Genomic DNA, 20118 nt, shown 5'->3' with positions numbered 1-20118 from the left:
ATGAAAATTAATTCTTCAGATGCAGGCAACTCTCTCCTCAGTAAAGAGAATCCCATAGTATTTGGAAGGAACATCATTTAAAATATCTAAAAACAATACTGTAGTGGCAGTACTTATAAACTGTGCTGATACCCCAAATGCTCAATTAAAATACAGAAAAGAAATAATGCTTTCTTGACAAAGCAGTTTTCTGAATCTCTGCCTGTGAAAGATGGAGTCTCCCAACTACTCAACATGCAATAATGACCATGTGATATGTGGAGGAATAATACAAATCCAGTTAAATTAGTAAGTTAGTTAAATTAGTTTATTAATTTATCAATTCTAACCACAATGCCCTGGTTGGATTCAGACATATTAAAGCTTAAAACAGGTCTGGAGATGTATCTTATCATCCAACAGATATTGTGGAACTGCGTATCTCCTCAGCCTTGGTTAACTGAGAAAGTGGGGAGTTGGCTTTGGCTAGAAACATAGCAGTGGATATGTTGAATTGTGGACTCTGGCTTGGACTGGATCCAGCGTGATCCATCTGTCTATTTCTCTAAAACACCACAGAATCATAGTTAGAAGAGACCTTGTGGACCATCCAGTCCAACCCCCTGCCAAGAAGCAGAAAAATCGCATTCAAATGGGATTACTGGAAGCTGCAATGTAAATTCTATTTCCAGATTAATATCTGGAAACAGTGCTTCTGTTGCAAATCCAGCTGAACATAATGTGGACTACCTGAAGCACTCGCAATATGGGTCTGATTTATTTGGCCTGTGTAGGCACAGCCTTACTCTAGTATTTTACTAAAGCACTAGGATCAGTTACTAACTACTACTATTACTTGGTACTTTTTAATATAACCAATAGTATATTCCCCTAAGTTTTCAAGGATTGAGTTCAAACTTCATACCAGCAGTTGAAGATGAAGTATCTGATCATATATAAAGCTGAATGAACACATTCATTCAAAACAGTGGGAAACTTGTCCTATTGAATGGGTTTACTTTGAATAGGCGGATTCAAACACTATGGTTAATCTACTCATGTTCTTTACCAAGGGTTGGAGTGATTAACAGGATAAAATTAATCATTGCTACCAGGCGCTTACCAGAACCTCATCACCATATTCTGATAAAGAAGAAGAGTGACAGTTCCCACAATAATATTTTTGGGGTATTATTTTAAGATTAACCATATTTGACACTTCCTTCTTGCTACAAGGGAAAAGAAATAAGTTGATCAGATTGCTTTTCACCCACTTCATTTACTGAAAATCACCCTCTTAACAAAATTGCCTTTGGACCAATTTATATATAGTTCATTTGTTCTAATGAAAACAGCCATCACATTTTAAGTGTACCCTTTCAAAAGTCTTCCATAGTTCTATGTTTGAGTTTAAAGGGTTTTTTAAAAACTGCCCCTGCAGAGCATTTGCATTTGATTACAGGATTTCTGTGTGTGTGATGTAACCAGTCACCCTTTCATTTAAATTACCCCCATTCAGTAATAAGCACAATGACCTTGAAGAAATATAATTCCAAATGAGATATAAGAACATTCACAGACTAAGTGATTACTTTCTGCTGGCAATGACATGTATATTTTTCTGTCTATCAAATTGGTGTCAAATACTATAATTCATGAATGGGCAACTGTAGTGGATGCAGGGTCCAATTGTCAACCTTGTTTCCCCATGACAAGCTGCTCTGCTGATGTTCAGATGATTTTCTGCTTGCAAATTGCAATTGTGGTTGGTGACATTTTTGCCTGGGAAGCTAGGCATGTCTATGGAGGAAACTGCCAGTCTAGTGCAACTATTCACTGTTACTTGCCAGCTTGGGGTGGAAAATCAATCTTGGTCATAGTTTTAAATACTTGGAAGTAGAATATAGGTCTTCTAAAATCCATCTTAGGGTTAGCATTAGGTTGGCAAAATGACAGAAACAATAGAAGTAGTATATCTGTCTGGACTCCAGTTTAGGACTGATCTGGGATAAAGGTGAGTGGCCATCCAATAAATTAAAAAGTTGTGAGAAGGAAACTGAAGATGCCATTTCTTCAATGACTAAGGTCAATGCCACAAGCATGCAAATGTGTTCATGGGCAACCATAGATATAGGGTTGTTGTGTGTCTTTCGGGCTGTGTGGCCATGTTCCAGAAGCATTCTCTCCTGACGTTTCGCCCACATCTATGGCAGGCATCCTCAGAGGTTGTCACCTCACAACCTCTGAGGATGCCTGCCATAGATGTGGGCGAAACGTCAGGAGAGAATGCTTCTGGAACATGGCCACACAGCCCGAAAGACACACAACAACCCTGTGATCCTGGCCATGAAAGCCTTCGACAACACAACCATAGATATAGTCTCTAGCAAAGTCCTTCTCACTTGGAAATCTAAAATGTAAACTTTATCTTGTCTACAAAGCAACTGGCTGAATATTTTTGCCTTCCTTTAAAAATCTTCATAAACAAAATGTTCTTTTTGTATATATGGGCATGTTTTTTATTACAGTCATTTTCTAGTTTCTCTCTTTGAGTATTAGGGGATTAGTTTCTCATCTCAGCACTCATAACAGGTTCTTCATATCACATTACAAGTATAAAATGCATGGGATATTTTTTTATCATCATCAGGGATAAAAAGTACCCCAATGGAAAACTTCATTAGATTTGTTAGAACATTTTCCCTAAAGGTAATTTTGTGTTGTTTAAAAAATAGTAAGAAAAATAAAAACCTGTGCATAGCAGGTGGCTGAAACTTGGGAACATTGTTTATAACTTTTTAGGGGACAATGAAATGAAACTATCTTACAGCTTGAGTATTGTATAAATCTTGCAACCAATTCTGTGTGACCCTGGAATAGTAAAACCCCTTGTCCAACTGGATGAGGGCAAAAAAACCCACCCAACCCTTAATACATTTCACTAATGGGTTTAATCTGTCTTTAAAAACACAGCTGCATTTCCCAAATGAATGCAAAATCACTTATCAAAATGATGAGATAATAGATACAATTACACTTTTAGAAAGATTTAAGGATTATCGTACAAGAAACAGCTGAACCTTGCAATTGTATCCCCCCTACGCATGAAATCAAGACACAATAACTTCTCATTGGCCTTTACTTGACTGATTTACAATTTTGTCCTAAATGCTCAGGGCAGTGACAGTAATTATGCAGAGATGATACCTGTCTGAAGAGGAATCTTTATCTGCTAAGAGAGACCTATGGTCAAATCCTTCCACTCTAAATTCATTAATCCAGAAAAAAATAATACTATTGATGGTCACACCAGAATCTTCCCTTTGCTTATTAAGATGCACTGAGAGGATGAACAGAAAGCCTACCATTTAACAGACAAAAAACAGATGTTTTCCTAAGTCCCCAGTTCCATTAATTATTTGAAATGGTAACAAATATCTGCCTGCGTCCCTAGAACTACTAATACTTAGTCTATTATGGCGCCTTTTACTAATTTTCCTCAACCCTATCTACAGATGTAAAGCCTTACACTTTGTTCTTGCAGCTAAGAACAAATAATCTTGCCATTATTCTCATCACTGTTCGAAATTAATTGAAAATTGTGCAGGAAAAGATTGTTTGAAGTCTGGAACTTTTCTGTGAAAAAAATATGAGCATGTGTGGCATTTTTGCACAGAAAAAAGATATTGTGCATAGGAATTGTATTTTGTCAAAGAAACTTTATAATCTGTGCAGAAAATGCTGTTCTTGAAACCAACTTGCTTCCTACACTGAAAATACTGTTTTCTGTGCATAAAAATACTTAAATGAATTTTGCATACAGAATAAATTTTAAATTGTGAATATTATCAACTAGTGAGGATTTTCTCTTCAGGATTTCTCAACACTCATGAAGTCGGTTTTTGGGACTATGTTCAAATAGTCTTGCCATATATACTCCATCACTACAACAACAACAGCTTCTATTACAGTCAAAACCTAAAATACATAATAAAACAGAAGAGTAAAAATGTTCAGTTGTTATATAAATGTTATATGTCATAGTTTTATGGATTTTGGCAGAAAAAATGAGTTTTGCTACCACTTCCGTTAATGTTTTTGTCAGAATCTTCTAGCCAAGTGCCAATACAGAGGTCTACCTTGGAACTTACATAGAGGAAGTATAATTAATTTCAGACTCTCATCTTTATAAAAGATACAGGAAAAAAGAGAGTGAGTTAAAGATTCAATTGAACTTTCTCCACAAGAATAAACATGATCTCTATAGGGAATTCCCTAAAGTAGAGGGGATTACATTAAATTGTGTTTCAATGAATGCAGCATAATCTTTAGGAATGGTCAAGTCTTGTAAATAATATGCCTCCAGTTCAGAATTAAACCGCAGCCCGAGGCTAAGAGGGGAACAGGTTGTATGAGCATATACTGATTTTTTCATGTCAATATCTTTACTATGAATTGCCAGAATTAGCTGTGCCCTGATCTGGTCTTGTGTAGCAAAAAAACATACCTAAAAAACCCAATTGCTGCAATTTTTCTTTAATATTTTTATACCAGTGAGAGTTATAAGTGTCTTTCATCATGAGGTATGGATAGCCTGGCCCCAGGCCTGTAGTTTGGGGGGGGGGGGGTTAGGAATTCAACCCCCCCCCCCAAAAAAATTTTCAGGTTATAAAAAAAAACTGGTTTACTCATGAATTTTAACTGGTTAACCAAATCCCCATGCTAAATCTATGCGACGCAAAACATTAAGAGTCCCTCCAGGCACGATCTCAAACAGATATTGACAGGTTTGTAGCGGGGGTGGGGGGTGCCAGGGGTTCACCCCCCCCCCAATATTTTTTTTTCTGGCTACGGCCCTGCCTGGCCCAGAGCCTGCATAGAAGAATTTCAGCTAATACCTTGGAGTTCGGTTCTAAGCAGGACATTTCAAACCCAGCTTCCAGTATTTCTGGTATCTTTGAGGAGAGATAAACCTGGAATCTAAATCTGGGCATAAAATTAATATTGTCTGGTCTAGAACAAATTTGGTTACAATTCTGGCTTTGAGCAGCCTTGGCCACTGGCAGAAGACTCTGGATCATCAATCCTCTGCACATGTCATCATGCACACTTACACTTTGAACTGCTCTGAGTCCCATTTGATGTTGAGAAGGGCGGTATATAAATATCACAAATAAATAAAATAAATAATAAATAATACACACTATTATAATAAAAATAATTCTTGTTTTTCTTATCAGTTTACTTTAAATAATGCTAATTTTATAACTGAGCAACTGATTCTGGCAGAAAATTCAGAATTTGTGTCAAAATGGATGAACATGGAATGCTGATGGACAATAAATTGACCAAAGCTATTTATGGGTCACAAAACATTTTTTCTTCACAAGCCACATTTCTCAGGGGGGAAACAGCTTTTAAACTGCTACTTAAAAACTAATGTTTGTTTAAATGTACTGAATAGATTCATTCTAACTGTAGTGCCACCCAAATCTGCTTTACATTTTATTATTGATTATACTAATACAGCACTATCATTTTCCTGTGTTTTCTGATTCCCTAAATTAGGTATATTTTAAAAAAACTACCTGTTTTTAATTGCTTAAACTAATTTGCATTTCAGAAGTTGGATGTTAGAGCTTACTAAACTTTCCACATACTAGTGCCTGTTTAGGTTAGCTATGAACTCCTGCTAGGCAAGGGAACACATTAACTTCATTTGAACTCTTAAAATGCTAAATGAACCTCTTTCCTGCTGAGCATGCTGCCTCTGTTCTAATAAAAGGGGGGAGAAAAAGTATGTGTGTAACCCAGAACTCCTGAGTAACAGTCAGATAGGGAAGTCTAATGCAATGGAGAAGCAAATTCAATTATATTTTTCAACATACATTAGGATGTTACTATCTGAAGAACAAAGAAATTAGATTTTTGTTCCATCATGAGTCAGTCAACATTATGACTACATCATAAAAGTGGGGTCTGTTTCAAAGGGCACATGGAGTTCATGCAGGAAACAAAGAGAGATGAACTGATACCATTTGCTCATTAGCAGGAATCGCAGTTGGAACACTGTGGAGTCCAATATGCCCAGGAGAACATCTCATGTCATTCTGCCTTTGATCATGATCTTCAAAATTAACTATGGAGGCTTTCTTGATTATTCATTCCTTACCCCTAATATATAAATGTATAACCAACAATCACAGGCACATATAACCCCCCTCCCCAACCACCATCTGTTTGTTTCCATTCTTTAGAGATTGTTATGATTTGGAAGCATTGCAGTATTACTTTCACTGGTGACTGGCTGATACTCTGCAGGATTATACCACGCTGCAGGGGGTGTTAAATTTCTTGTTTTATATTTTATACAGAGAAATAGAAATTGATTACCCCTTTATACTCATGTATAAGTCTAGAAACTTTAGTCAAACAAATCAACCCCTAAACCTAGATTGGCTTATTTATGGATCAGTGTAAGTACTGTACTTTAACTCTTATAAAAAAAAGGAGGCATTCCCTTCTCTGAGTGATGCAAGGTGAAAGTAATCCATCCTGGAAAAACATGTAAGATGTACCAACCCTTCTATTCTCTCAACCATGGCATCACTCCTAGTCTTTTTAGATGCTTGGGAAACAGCCAGGGGTGGCTGACCCCCTGAGGCAACGCCAGCACTTTTCTCTCTCCATAAAAAAAACTCTTGACTTATCAATGGGTCATAACACAATCCATAATTCTGGCCCAAAATATGTCCTCAACTTACAAATGAGATCGAATTATAGAAGGACTTTCCAACTTCTGATTTTATTGCGGGATCACTCTAAACACATTTTGTTGAATGGCATGTAAATGGCAAGAACATCTAGCTTGCCCAAAATCTTTTGGAGGTCACAAGACATGAAGGAAGACAAGCTAGAGGAAATGCATCAGAATTCAAATAGCAATGAACAGTGGTTATTCTGAATTAATGGAGCAAACACATAAGCTAAGCTTGGAAAAGTTGTTTTCTAGAAGTTCCAAGAAAGCCAATGGTTATACTGATTGCAGGATTGATGGAGCAGTAATCCAAATAACTTACCCTTCCAAGCTCTGTATGCATTTTTCCATTTGCTCTGAAATCTTAACTCCCTTATTAATATTCCTGTTGACTGTCATAATGTTTAATCTCCTAGTTTAAATTAAATAAAGAAATAATTTGCAGAGTACAGAAACATATATTAACAGTGATGACAAACAACAAAATCAAATGAAATTGTTTTATTACTTTAATATTCACATAGGCTCTACAAATGGAAAAGAACTTCTGCCTTACTGAAGGCAGTCAGTGAACCATACTGAGAAAATACCCACCATTTCTGATGGGCATCTCAAAAATGTGGAAGTTAATTTGAGAGGGGAATTACCCCTACTCGTTGAATGTAAGTTTCAATGATGCCTGACGAGTGACTTTCTTTCCTGTGCAGAAAACTGTATTTTAATTGGTGTATATATAACAACACTAGGCAAAATATTTTTCTCATGCTAGTAATTTGTGAAATTTGTGAAATGAGACGGCCTGAACTTTGCCTGATGTTTTCCTCTAATTAAAGAAGTTTAACAATGAAACCAAATAAGTACCCTCATCTCATTTACACAAAAATGGAAACACATAATGTCTTAAATGTAAGATTATACCCTTAGGCAGATAATCAAGATCCACCAAATACACGAACAACTGGACAATTGGAACAATATTCTGAATGGATTTGCTATTTCACAGCAACAATCACAAAGCACAACTATTTGAATTAAATTGAAATTCAGTTGGCTATGCATAGTTTTATAATGACATTTGTTGTGTTTTTCCCATATTTCCTGAAGGAAAGGCTTACTGTAGTTGGAATTAGGACACAATCAACAACATTATCTAACCGAATGGGCCTCTATATTCCTCCACAGTGGGCCCATCTAGGTCCTAATTACATTATCCTCCAAGTTTCTCCTTGAACTCATTTCTTCTAGTACATTTCTGGTGTCTTTCGTGTGCTAATTCGCCCTGCCTTGGGTAAGCAGCTGCATTTCTTCTATATAGCTCTCATCTTTTAGAGAGGAAGGGTCACTTTCAAAGTGATTTCTCATCAGAGAAGCAGTGAAAAGAGAAGCAGAAGTAAGGTGCTGCTTTCAGTCTGCTTTCAGACTATAGCATGTGACTTCGCTGTGTGATCTTAGCTTTAGCAATCTGAAAAAATGCCTCGCTTGCTTTCACAAAGTGGGACAGAGGATCCCCATGGGCAGTTCATGACAGCAGAGATTATCATCAATATATTTATATTCTCAGAGTGCAGGTAGGTTTTCACTGGAGCCTAGATTCGCAACGTGTGGGAGAATGTAAAAGGGTGTCTCTCTCAAACAGCTAGGTGAAGGCGATGTTGATATGGCTATACATAGAGAAAGTGCAGACGGGTCACATCCTGCCAGTCAGTCCCAATTAGATTAGACCTAGCATGCATCTGCGCTGTAGAATTAATGCAACTTGACACTACTTTGACTGTTATGATTCAGTGCTATGGAGTCTGCAATTTGTAGTTTGGTAAGGCACAACACTCTTTGGCAGAGAAACTACAACTCCCATGATTCCATATGACTGAGCTATGCAAGTTGAAATGGGAAGAAACTAGAGTAATAGTGTAGATGCACCCATCATCAATCAATTCATGAACGGTGATAAATGCCACTGATTAAATGGGTCTGCTCTAGTCATGATTAGCAACAGCATTTAGGCCATAGTAATTTCACTTTAGTAAGGCGTTAAACATTCAGAAAAAAATACCAAACATATAATCAGGTTTTACACTCTCTCCTAGATTTGTTCTTACAAACTACAGCCAGAATCTAATAGTCTTATGAAAGAGCTGGTTCAATTAGTAGAACCTACAACCCATCACCATTCCATTATAATCGGTTTTAACATTCCAAGCATTTTTTTTTTGATCCTGTAAAAAGTCTTGGGGAAAGGAAGGAAGCCCACTAGAAGCTGGGTACAACAGACCCTTGGTGTCCACTGGGGTTTCATTCCAGGAACCCTCATGGAAACCAATATCCATCTATGATCAGGTTTCATTATACACAACAGTGTAATAAAGTGGTGTGTTTTATATAAAATTACAAAATCAAGGTATTATGTTTGCATTTTATTTATTTTTTTCAAGCCATGAATGGTTGAAACCACAAATAAAGTATCTGTGGACAAGGGGCTGATTGTATTAGCAACATTTTGGGTTTTGGACTACATGACTTCATTTCCAGAGGAGCAACCACGTTAATTCGAGGCACAAAAACAAGAAACCGAGTTTTGGCATTTAGTAGTATGGCATAAGATTAAATATACTACATTCAACATCATCTCATTAATGAATTGGTCCTCTAGTACCAGATGAGGGCTCCATACTTTAAGAGGAGTGCTGCCATTGGCCGACACCACCTGTGTGATGAAGTCAAAAGAGAAGAGACAAATACATCTGTAACCATTGTGTTAAAATGTAGATGTACGTGAACAGTGGTCACTTAAAACAGCTGAAATTGATGATAACATGAATATTCTAGCTGCATTTTAAAATGTATTCTTATTATAGTGAGTTCTTAAAACTAATGACATTAACCCTAAGAGCTGAATTATCTTGTCACCCTTCAGAAAACCTGTGTAACCGTCCATACAGAGGTATTTCTGTTCAAAACACTCTGTCACAGTCGAGAGCAGCCCCTTTTCCTTCTATTTTCTTTCTTATCCTTTTCTTCACACATCTTCACACAGCTGATCTGTCCTGGCTTCCCTATTTACATGGTTGCTTAATTGTGTAAATTAAGTGCTATCTGGTGCTAGGAAGCTGGAGGCACTTCTTCGTTCTCTGTCATAGAAAACATTGGAAATATCAGCTGCCTGCTAGGCATGCTTCTTTGCATTTCACAGCTATCTCCTGCTATCACACTGTGCAAACAGTGCTGTAGCAATATCTAATTACAGAGAACAAGCATTACATCACTTTTTTAAGAAATCAAAGGTAGGTGAGAAGAAAATCATTTGACCTCTTCCAATCCTGAATGGATTTGTGCTCCTAACACAAACTAAGCAGTAGGTAACCAGTCCAAAATATACTGATATTTTCAGTGCAGTCTTACACTATGTCCACGTGAAGACTAGCATCACTAAAAGCAGTTCAGAAGTTCACCTGAATGCACAAAGGATGCAGCGGATAGTGGAGATGTGGACACTAGGCATGTATGATCCATACAAATGGTTCAAAAGTACTTACAAAACTAGGGGGCCCTAGTGCTTCATTTCTAAAGTGTTTCAAAAGTTTTGGTGGTGAACATTTTTGAATTCTAATGAGACTAACGAAATTTTGTTACTATTTTGTCAATGGCATTTGCGCAGTAATGCAATATTTACCATTGGGGAAACTTCAGGGGCTCCCATCTTCCTTATTTTAAAGCTATTGGGGCGAACTTACTACAATGGTAGAACTCATTTACCACTATTAGCCCAACAAATTTCAGAACGTTTGACTTATCCACGGAATTTTGGGGAATTTTCAAAGTTTTTATAATCAACATTTTTAATAACAAAGAAAATCTGTTCCTGGTTTGAAAGTGTTATTTCCTGTTTCATTATATGATCTTTACTTTGTAGTTGTTCTACTCTAGAAACTTTGAGGGGTTTTTGGCAGAAACTTTGTTACATTGGCTTACTTATTAGAGCGAGGTCAGTCGCAGTCCTCCTCTGCAGATTCTGTGGCTTCTGGTGTTAGGGAGGGATAGACCCTCTCCGTTATCCTGATTGGTGCCTTCTGATGCTGATGATGCATTCTGGGAAATGTAGTTTAGGGCAGGCATGTGAAGCGCTTCCCAAACTATTTTTGCACATGTGCATTAATGCAATAATTTATTACTATTGTAGAAACTTCAGATTCTCCTATATCCCTCATTTTTAAAGCTATTGGGATGAAACACGGCAAGTCAAAATTGGGAAATCCCAGTTTTTTAAAAAAGGAGAAAATATAGCTACAGCAGAAATATATCAACATTGCACAATTCCTGAAGAATATATTATTTTGTAAACTACCATACAATTTTCATGCAAGAAGATTACTGGCAAGAAAAAGAGCATCGGAGCACATTTAGAGATCGTCCACAGGATCGGCCACTCTTTTATGTCACTACAATGATCTAACCCAGGGAAATTTGACAGTTCCCATTCCATGTTAAAATAAGCACCTCTAGACATTTCCAAACTAATCAGGAGATCTTTAGACAGACTACCGGTAGAAGTAGTTTTGCATTGTATGATGGGCTCTGTGAGACTCCATCTTTAAACTGAGTAGAAATGGGGGGGGGGGGTGATGAGGGGTTAGTAGTTGAACCTTTCTTCTTGGTACGTCAATATACTTAAGTTTCAACATTAAAGTATTAGCCAAGATTCTGTTATTCCTGACATTTAGCTTAGAAATATTTTGCTCAAGGGCAATAACCTTTGCTGCTCTTATTCCTTTCCCCTTTTTGTCTCCTTCATTTTCATTGCCTCTCTCTTTTTTTCAATAACAATGCCATTGTGAGTCAATTTATAGAAGAAGAACTGGAATAAATGAGTGCTTGTACCATCTACGATTAATTTTAAAATGAAGTAAAACCCAGACTTGGTTATGTTATTTTATGGGATTCTTCTTTACAGTATTTCACTTTCGCTCCAAAAATCAATTCCATACATAGCTTTGCAATGCCTTTTATCTAAAAGAAACCAAATGAAAGAACAGTGAGATCTTCCAATTCCAGATTTTGTCTAAATAACTTAAGATGGAGAAAAAGTCAAATTGTAAAGGCACTAATTAAAATACTTCATGCAATAAAACTAACTGGCGGGTGGCACAGCAAAGGGACTAGTCAATCAAATAACCTGAATGTACTTGAAATATCTGGCAAAATCTTTTGAATTAAAAACTCACTTCCATTAGTTCATAGGCTTCCAGTCTAATTACTCTGAAGTTGAAAGAACCCACGGTTTAGAATGCAGGCAGAGTAATTGCTAAGGATTTGTGTAGTTGACCTTTTCTCTGTTAACAGTGTGACTCAATTAATTATTTGCTGTTTTAACAGGTCACCTGACCTCATGTTCTTCTTTTCCTAAAAGAGCAGAGCAGCTTGATCACCTTAACCTTTGTCTTGGTAAATGCACTCAGAAGCACATCTTTAGTCGATATGAAGCCATCACAAACTCTCAGACTCCCTTGACTTGGAGTTATTTAAACTTCTTATGCAGTGTCCCCCACTATGCTGACCCAGATGTAATTTTTTTAAGAAGTTCCTCAGTGTAGGCTTCAATGTAAATGATGAGACACTATGTCAACTGGAGCATAGGATAAAATGGTGCACAGCTCTGTCCTATATTATCATCTTCTTGTGTTTTAAACTGTGTATATTGTTAATGTATTTACGCTGTTACTTTTGTAACATTGTGAGCCGCCCCGAGTCTCCACGGGGAGATGGTGGCGGGGTATAATTATATTATTATTATTATTATTATTATTATTATTATTATTATTATTATTATTATATTAAGATTGGTGACTTTGGCCACGTCACATTCTCCCAGCTTGGAGGAAGGCAATGACAAATTGGTTCTGAACAAATCTTGCCAAAGAAATTCCATATTAGATTTGCTTTAGAGTCACATAGGTCAGAGATTACTTGAAGGAATTCAAAAACAGCAAGGTTAAACTTTAATTCCACATAAATGAGGGAGATAGGGTTCTTCAGCACACTGTAGCAGACTAATTTGGGGTGGTGCTGTAGGATAGACTACACAAAAGTATTTATTCCTGTCTTCCAAGAAAGAAGAAAGTCCAGGAAACCCATGGACAATGGCGGGATTGCCAGGACTGTTCTCCAGTACTTACACTGACTATGCCTAGTGTAGGCTAGCCATGACTGGATATTTAGCACCCTCAAGAAAGTATTTTTTTCTTACTATTGATCTTCTGCCATCATCAAACAGAGGCATTATGTTTTTAAAAGTTCCTTTATATTATCATTCAACATTCCAAAAACCAACCCATAACCCATAAGAACAAATTTTAAAACACACATTTCTTTTCTTTAACATCTCCTCAAAAAATACTCTTCCTGCAACCAGGGAGCGGACATCTGGCTACTTCTGTGGCATTTAGGACATGTTATTGGTAGTTCATGGGACCACAGATTGTCCACCACATTCACCATCTCTGATCTATAGAAAGACTATCCATATTTCAAAATTCTGGATTGGAATGATAATGATTATCATCATCATCTTTATTTTTATCCTACCTTCCTCCCAATATAGGGACTCAAGGTAGGGTTTATGTGCAATGTTAGTGTACTTAGGCCTTCACATTGTCTCTTCTTGGAGGCAGAGCTTCCCCTAGATATCACTCACAGTGGAGTGAGAGAATCTCCCCAAACCCCAAGCTCAGTCTGATTCCCAACAATACTAGTTAAGGCTAGAGAATGGATAGTCAAGTTTTCCAGCCTAAGGATTCAAATGAAATGAATGTATGGCTAATCTGTTAATGAAGGGTCAGTTAATGAAGAAAGACTGAGGCTGCTGGTAGCCTCTTCCCTCCACATCTAGGGAATAATGGAGCTGCTTTCCAGAACCTTTATTCCTCAGCATGACAACTGACATATGTATCATTTCTGCTCTTCAAGCATTTTCTTCTAATTCTTCCAGAGCTTAAGGTGAAATCTTGTGTTGTAGATCAGCCATCATGGCCTGTATTCCATCAAGAGATGGAGTTGGAAACAGATGAGGTTGAGGATTTTGCAGACAATTCTGCTCCAGGCCGAGGCCCCATGACCTTGCAACTGCCTGATATGGTTGTTTCAGAAGAACCACTAATTGGCAAACATTCCGAAGTCTCTTCATCATTACCCACACCAGATGGTGTTGACCTGGGTGAAGATGAGACTTTTAATTGGAAGGAATTTGTTACTAGAGATAGAAGCAAGAAAGAGGGAGTGAGAAGGTCTCCAAGATTAGCTCACAAGTCGGATGGCTAACTTTCCCATGGGAAGTTTTTGTGGGTCCTGTACTCCTTAATTTCACAGGCTCGGGATTTCTTAAAAGTGCCCCTCCCTTTTCAAGTGGTTTTGCAACTATTTGTTCCTGCTATTGTTTCATGGACTGAGTTTGATTTCTGAAAAGGAAGCTGTCGAGCTTCACTTGTGGATTACAATTTGGACATTGCTGAACTCTTTCTGGGTTGCTATTGACTAAATATTAAGGACTATTTCTTACTCTGACTTTCCACCTTAAATGCATATATATACTGCTTCAATAAACGGCTTGTGTGTTATATTGGCTCCGGTCTGGTTTTCGAGTGCTCGCGCTACCTTGGGGTGCAACATCTTGATGGTATGAATATTGATGGAAAGTAAATATTTACTTTGGACCAAGATTAAAATCAGTAAGGATAGGCTAATATAGCTAATATACCATTCCCATAAACAGACTTCACTAGAGAAATCTGTTTCCATTTAGAGTGAAGTGGATTTTGTGTTGTAATTAATTCACATATTCCCTCATCAAAGGATACCAACAACCACATCCACAATTGAAGACTGAGGCTTTACTTCCAACAACAGGTTTTAACAAAATTTAAATTATGTTCATAGTCTTAACAAAGACATGTTTATTGAATGAACACTCAGTCTGCAAAGGCATGCTCATTATGGCAAGATCATAACGTATGAACTTTGAGATGGAGCGGAAGGATCAGGGAAGATGAGCACACTTTAATTAAAGGGATAGAATTGTAGAAGAATTGTCATTATAAATAGGTGTGGTTAGGCAAGAAACTAGATGCCTGGTCATGGAAGGGATTTGGCATTCTTCTCTATTTTTTAAGGAACTGGGGGCATCAAGCACAATAGAAAACAGCTGAGCAGAATGCTGATTTGAGAAATAGTCATGATTAATCTATATATATAAAAGAGTGATGGCATCACGGCAATTCACAAAACAACAAAAGTACAGGCCCCCCAACCTCAAAATTTGACAACACAACCCATCATCCATGCCTCAAGGTTGATACAACAAAAAGAAAAGAAAAATAAAGTCCTAATTAGAGGGAGAGCAATAATTTTTTTTATCCAATTGCTGCCAGTTTAGAGGGCTAATCTCTGCCCACTTGGTTGCCTAGCAACCAGCCAAGGGACAGCCAGGTTTCAGTTAGGGGACAGGCAGATTTAGGCCTCACTGAGTCTTCTTCCACAGATTATCTAATTTGCACTGGATTATATGGCAGTGTAGACTCAAGGCCCTTCCACACAGCTATATAACCCATTTATAATCTTATATTATCTGCTTTGCACTGGATTATCTTGACTCCGCACTACCATATAATCCACTTCAGTGTGCATTTTATACAGCTGTGAAGAAGGGGCCTCAGATAATCCAGTTCTGAGCAGATAATATAAGATTAGAAATATACAGTAGACTCTCACTTATCCAATGTAAACAGGCCGGCAGGATAAGTGAATATGTTGGATAATAAGAAGGGATTCAGGAAAAGCCAATTAAACATCAAATTAGGTAATCGTTATACAAATTAAGCACCAAAACATCATATTATACAACAAATTTGACAGAAAAAGTAGTTCCATGCGCAGTAATGCTATGTTGTATTTACAGTAGAGTCTCACTTATGCAACACTCGCTTATCCAACATTCTGGATTATCCAACGCATTTTTGTAGTCAATGCTTTCAATATATCGTGATATTTTGGTGCTAAATTCATAAATCCAGTAATTTCTACACAGAATTACTGTGTATTGAACTACTTTTTATTCCAAATTTGTTGTCTAACATGATATTTTGGTCCTTAATTTGTGAAATCATAACTTAATTTGATGTTTAATAGGCTTATCCTTAATCCCTCCTTATTATCCAACATATTCGCTTATCCAACATTCTGCCGGCCCGTTTATGTTGGATAAGTGAGACTCTACTGTACTGTATTTACAAATTTACCACTAAAATATCACAATGAATTTAAAACACTGACTACAAAAACATTGATTATGAAAAGGCAGACTGCGTTGGATAATCCAGAACATTGTATAAGCGAATGTTCGATAAGTGCGATTCTTCTTTAATATGAAATAATTACTGGGATAGAATAATGCAGAACAATATAATCTCTAAAACCAGGACAGTAAATAAACAGGGGAATTCCACACAGGAAACAATCAGGGCCAGCTAACACCTCCCAACAAAGTATTCCCATCATCAAAGTCTGGAAAATCCTCTGTTTTCTCAGGGCCACAGACAGTAGAAGCACATAAAATATCGCAAACAACACCACTCTCAAAACAAGGGAATTCCAGACAGGAAACAATCAGGGCCAGCTAACACCTCCCAACAAAAAATTTACTCAGAGAGGAAACAGCCAGGCTTTAAAGCTGCAAGGCCATTACATCCTAATCATTTTTCATAATTGCAGCATTCATACTTGCCTCCAACAAACAAACAAAAAACCAACCAGAAATATTGTATATTCACAACCTTTAGGAAATAATATCCCCTGATGGCGCAGCGTGTTAAAGCGCTGAGCTGCTGAACTTCTGGACCGAAAGGCCACAGGTTTGAATTGGGGGAGCGGAGAGAGCCCCCACTGTTAGCTCCAGCTTCTGCCAACCCAGAAGTTCGAAAACATGCAAATGTGAGTGCATCAATAGGTACTGCTCCGGCGGGAAGGTAACGCCGCTCCATGTAGTCATCCCACATGACCCTGGAGGAGTCTACGGACAACGCCGGCTCTTCGGCTTAGAAATGGAGATGAGCCCCAACCCCCAGAGTCAGACACGACTGGACTTAATGTCTGGGGAAAACCTTTACCCTTGACCTTAACTACCACCAATTCCTCAATACTTTATTTCCCATACCACCAGACTTCGCCACAGCAACGCGTGGCCGGGCACAGCTAGTATTATATACATTGCCCTTTATCATTCAAAAACTAAAGGTTTTGCTGAAATAAATATATGTATACTGATATCTAGATATTATTTGATGGGAGATCAATAGGTCTCAAATCGATTGGTATTTCTCAGTCCTTATATCACCACTGAGAAGACACTATCACAAGAAAACATCCTCTGGATGTTTCACTATGCTTTTGATTAGATAGTTCCCCAGATAACTTTGGCCCCTAGCTATGACCCAAACCTAGTCCTTGCACTTTATGACTGTTCCCCACCCATAGACAGAGTGCTCTGTCTTATATTGCCCTCTATTCGCAATTTTGTCATCGGTTTTTGCACTTTATCCATCAGTTCTGCCTGTACAACTGATTTGCATCTGCCCACCCGCCAAGCCAAGAAGCTGTTTACTATATCAGGCCATTGCTTGTTTGCTTGATGGTTGTCTTTATACTGTGTTATATGATGCTGTTTTATATTGTTTTATGATATTGTTGTTTGAACTTTATTGTGTTATATTTTAAGTATGTTGATCGGGCTTATCCCCATGTAAACCACCTTGAGTCCCTTCAGGGAGATGGAGGCGGGATACATAAATACAGTTGTTTTTGTTCTTGTGGTTGTTGTTGTTATTATTATTATTATTATTATTATTATTATTATTATTATTATTATTATTTCACTTAAATTGCCAGAGCTCCATTTTATACAATTCTGGGATTTGCAGTTGAGGGAGGGGTAGTTAGAATATTCAACCACAGAATTCTAATGCTCCAAAATCTACAAAGTTAACATCGATGATAACTGACGAGAGCTCTATTTCTTCTGAATATATATATATATATATATATATATATATATATATATATTAAAAAAACAACTTTTTAAAACTGCTTCTAATTGTTTGAGCTTCCAGAACTATTTTCAAAAGAAGTATTTATTGTTTTTTTCATCATTTGTTTCCATTCTTTGATTTTGTTTTTAAATTCACTGAACATTGTCTTGGGAATCCTAATAAGCTGAGAGACAGTAAACAAAAAAACAAACAAATAAATAAATGCTTGTGTGTTCCTTACGGTTTAATATTGAATGATATTCAGCTTTATTTTGTGAACTACCCAGAGAAGTATAATCAATCAACCAATATTTCACAGATTGCTTGAAGAACAAATAATAACAAGAAATTATAATTGCAGAAAGAATTTAAACTATACTATACTTTGCGTGATATAGAATTAAATATGTACATATACATTACCATTGATTATAGAAGAGCCATTGAATATATACTTAACAGATGACAATTGCCTTCTGAATATGAAAAAAAAGAAGAATTTATTCTAGGTTTATGTGAAGATTTGAGAGAAGCATGTCTAATCCAATTGAGAAAAATGAAGAAATGAAATAAACAGAAATGAAAAAAGTAAAAGAATATCCAAAGCCTTCAAAAATAAATCTAAGAAAGAGACTTCATTACAAAATCAGAGCTTGGTAAACCCTATTTACTGGATTATATTCTCACAATCCCACCGCCAGTTGGCTACTTGTTGTGATATCTGTAATACCGTGTGAGTGTATGACATGTAGGGTGCATCTACATTGTATAATTAATGCAGTTTGACACCACCTTAACTATCATGGCTCAACGCTAAGGAATCATGAGAGTTGTAGTCTTAGAAGATCTTGCTTTCTCTGCCAAATAGTGTGTTGTGCCTCATCAAACTACAAATCCCAGGATACCATAGCATTGAGCCATGACAGTTAAAATGGTGTCACACTGAACTATTCAACAGTATAGATGTGCCTGTTGTCTACAAAAAGTTACTTGTCCTTGAAAGGTAAGAAATATGCTGCCCTGTAGCTCATAAGGAGGCAAACACAACACATATATTTTTCCTCAAGTATCAGTTTCCACATATCCAAGGATGACAAGGTATAATCTGATAATGAGATATAATTCCCCAAAGAGGATACTATTCTCTCACCTTCATAATGGAAATATGCCAGTGCAAATGCATAGAAATATTCTTTCTTTAAATGTTCTTTTCCATTTATATTCTCCAAATGTGGTCTCTTCAATAGTCAAAATGGCAGCATCCAGAAAAATGAGAAAAGTATCAAAACTGTCAAAGTTTTTCAAAGTCATCTAAAATGTGGGGGTTACTGACAGAAAGTTGAATAAAGAATAAAAATGGAAATGATAGAAATGCCAAATGCTGAAAAACCATGAGATACCAACTGCTTATTGTGGTTATTTGTACATACGTGCAAACATGGAATAAAATATTCCAGAAAGATCAGTTGACTAGCTTAGACCACGAAATGGAACTCACTACATAACACATTTTTTTGCAAGTCTCAACTTACCAATATTTAGACCACAGTCATTCTTCAAGAGAACTAATTGTACAAGTCAATGTCTTGGGCAGAATTAAGAAACTCATCTGTGGATGCAGACCAGAGATGGACATTAAGGCTCCTGGATTTAGTCTGAACTCTAAAAGAACCATCATAAGTGCCCAATCTATTTTGGTTGTCAGACTTAGCACCATGAATTGCTCCTCTAAAGTTTAGTTACAACTCAAAGCAGATCCTCCACCACAGTGACATAGAAGTAACTAGTTGTGCAAACTTTTGAATGCTTTTCTACACTATTTATATTATCAGTGTATAAAGACTCATAGAGATCTGTCATGGAACCCAGTTACAGGGCTTTGGTAATTCAGCCCTGTAACTGGGAGTCATAACATAAACAATCCCAGGAGCACCTGGCAGAAGAAGATAGAATATGCCTGGGAACTTGGGGCCGAAAGTATAAACAATTATAATTGGTCTAGTGTGTGAAAATGGTAGTAATGTGATATTGGGGGTGGGACTTGATGATGATATTTACGTGTGGTGTTACGTAGCATTAAAAGTTATAAAAATAGTTGTATGTAAACATTGAGTCATTCCTGACTTTTCCAAAGTCATGTGTTCTTCAATAAAGATTGGATTTGAGAGCAGCCATCTCTGATCTGCGTTCAGACTGATCCTTTGAAGTGAGCAGGACAATTAAGTCAGGAATCCAGTTCTCACCCTCCTGCAAATTTGCAGTGAAGTGATAATGAGCAGGGAAGGAGATCAAAGCCATGACGGAGCAAAGGGG

At 37.1% G+C, this 20118-nt stretch overlaps 1 protein-coding gene across 3 annotated transcripts in view; it reads right to left on the bottom strand.

The window, feature by feature from the left end:
- Window positions 1-20118, bottom strand: part of immp2l (inner mitochondrial membrane peptidase subunit 2) — a 658834-nt gene that overhangs the window by 221932 nt on the left and 416784 nt on the right. The gene's annotated exons all lie outside the window — the stretch shown is intronic.

The sequence above is a fragment of the Anolis carolinensis genome, chromosome 5 (assembly GCF_035594765.1).
Source record: "Anolis carolinensis isolate JA03-04 chromosome 5, rAnoCar3.1.pri, whole genome shotgun sequence".
Classification (NCBI taxonomy): domain Eukaryota; kingdom Metazoa; phylum Chordata; class Lepidosauria; order Squamata; family Dactyloidae; genus Anolis; species Anolis carolinensis.
The sequence above is the reverse complement of the archived record's forward strand: the minus strand, read 5'-3'. Positions and strand labels throughout refer to the sequence as shown.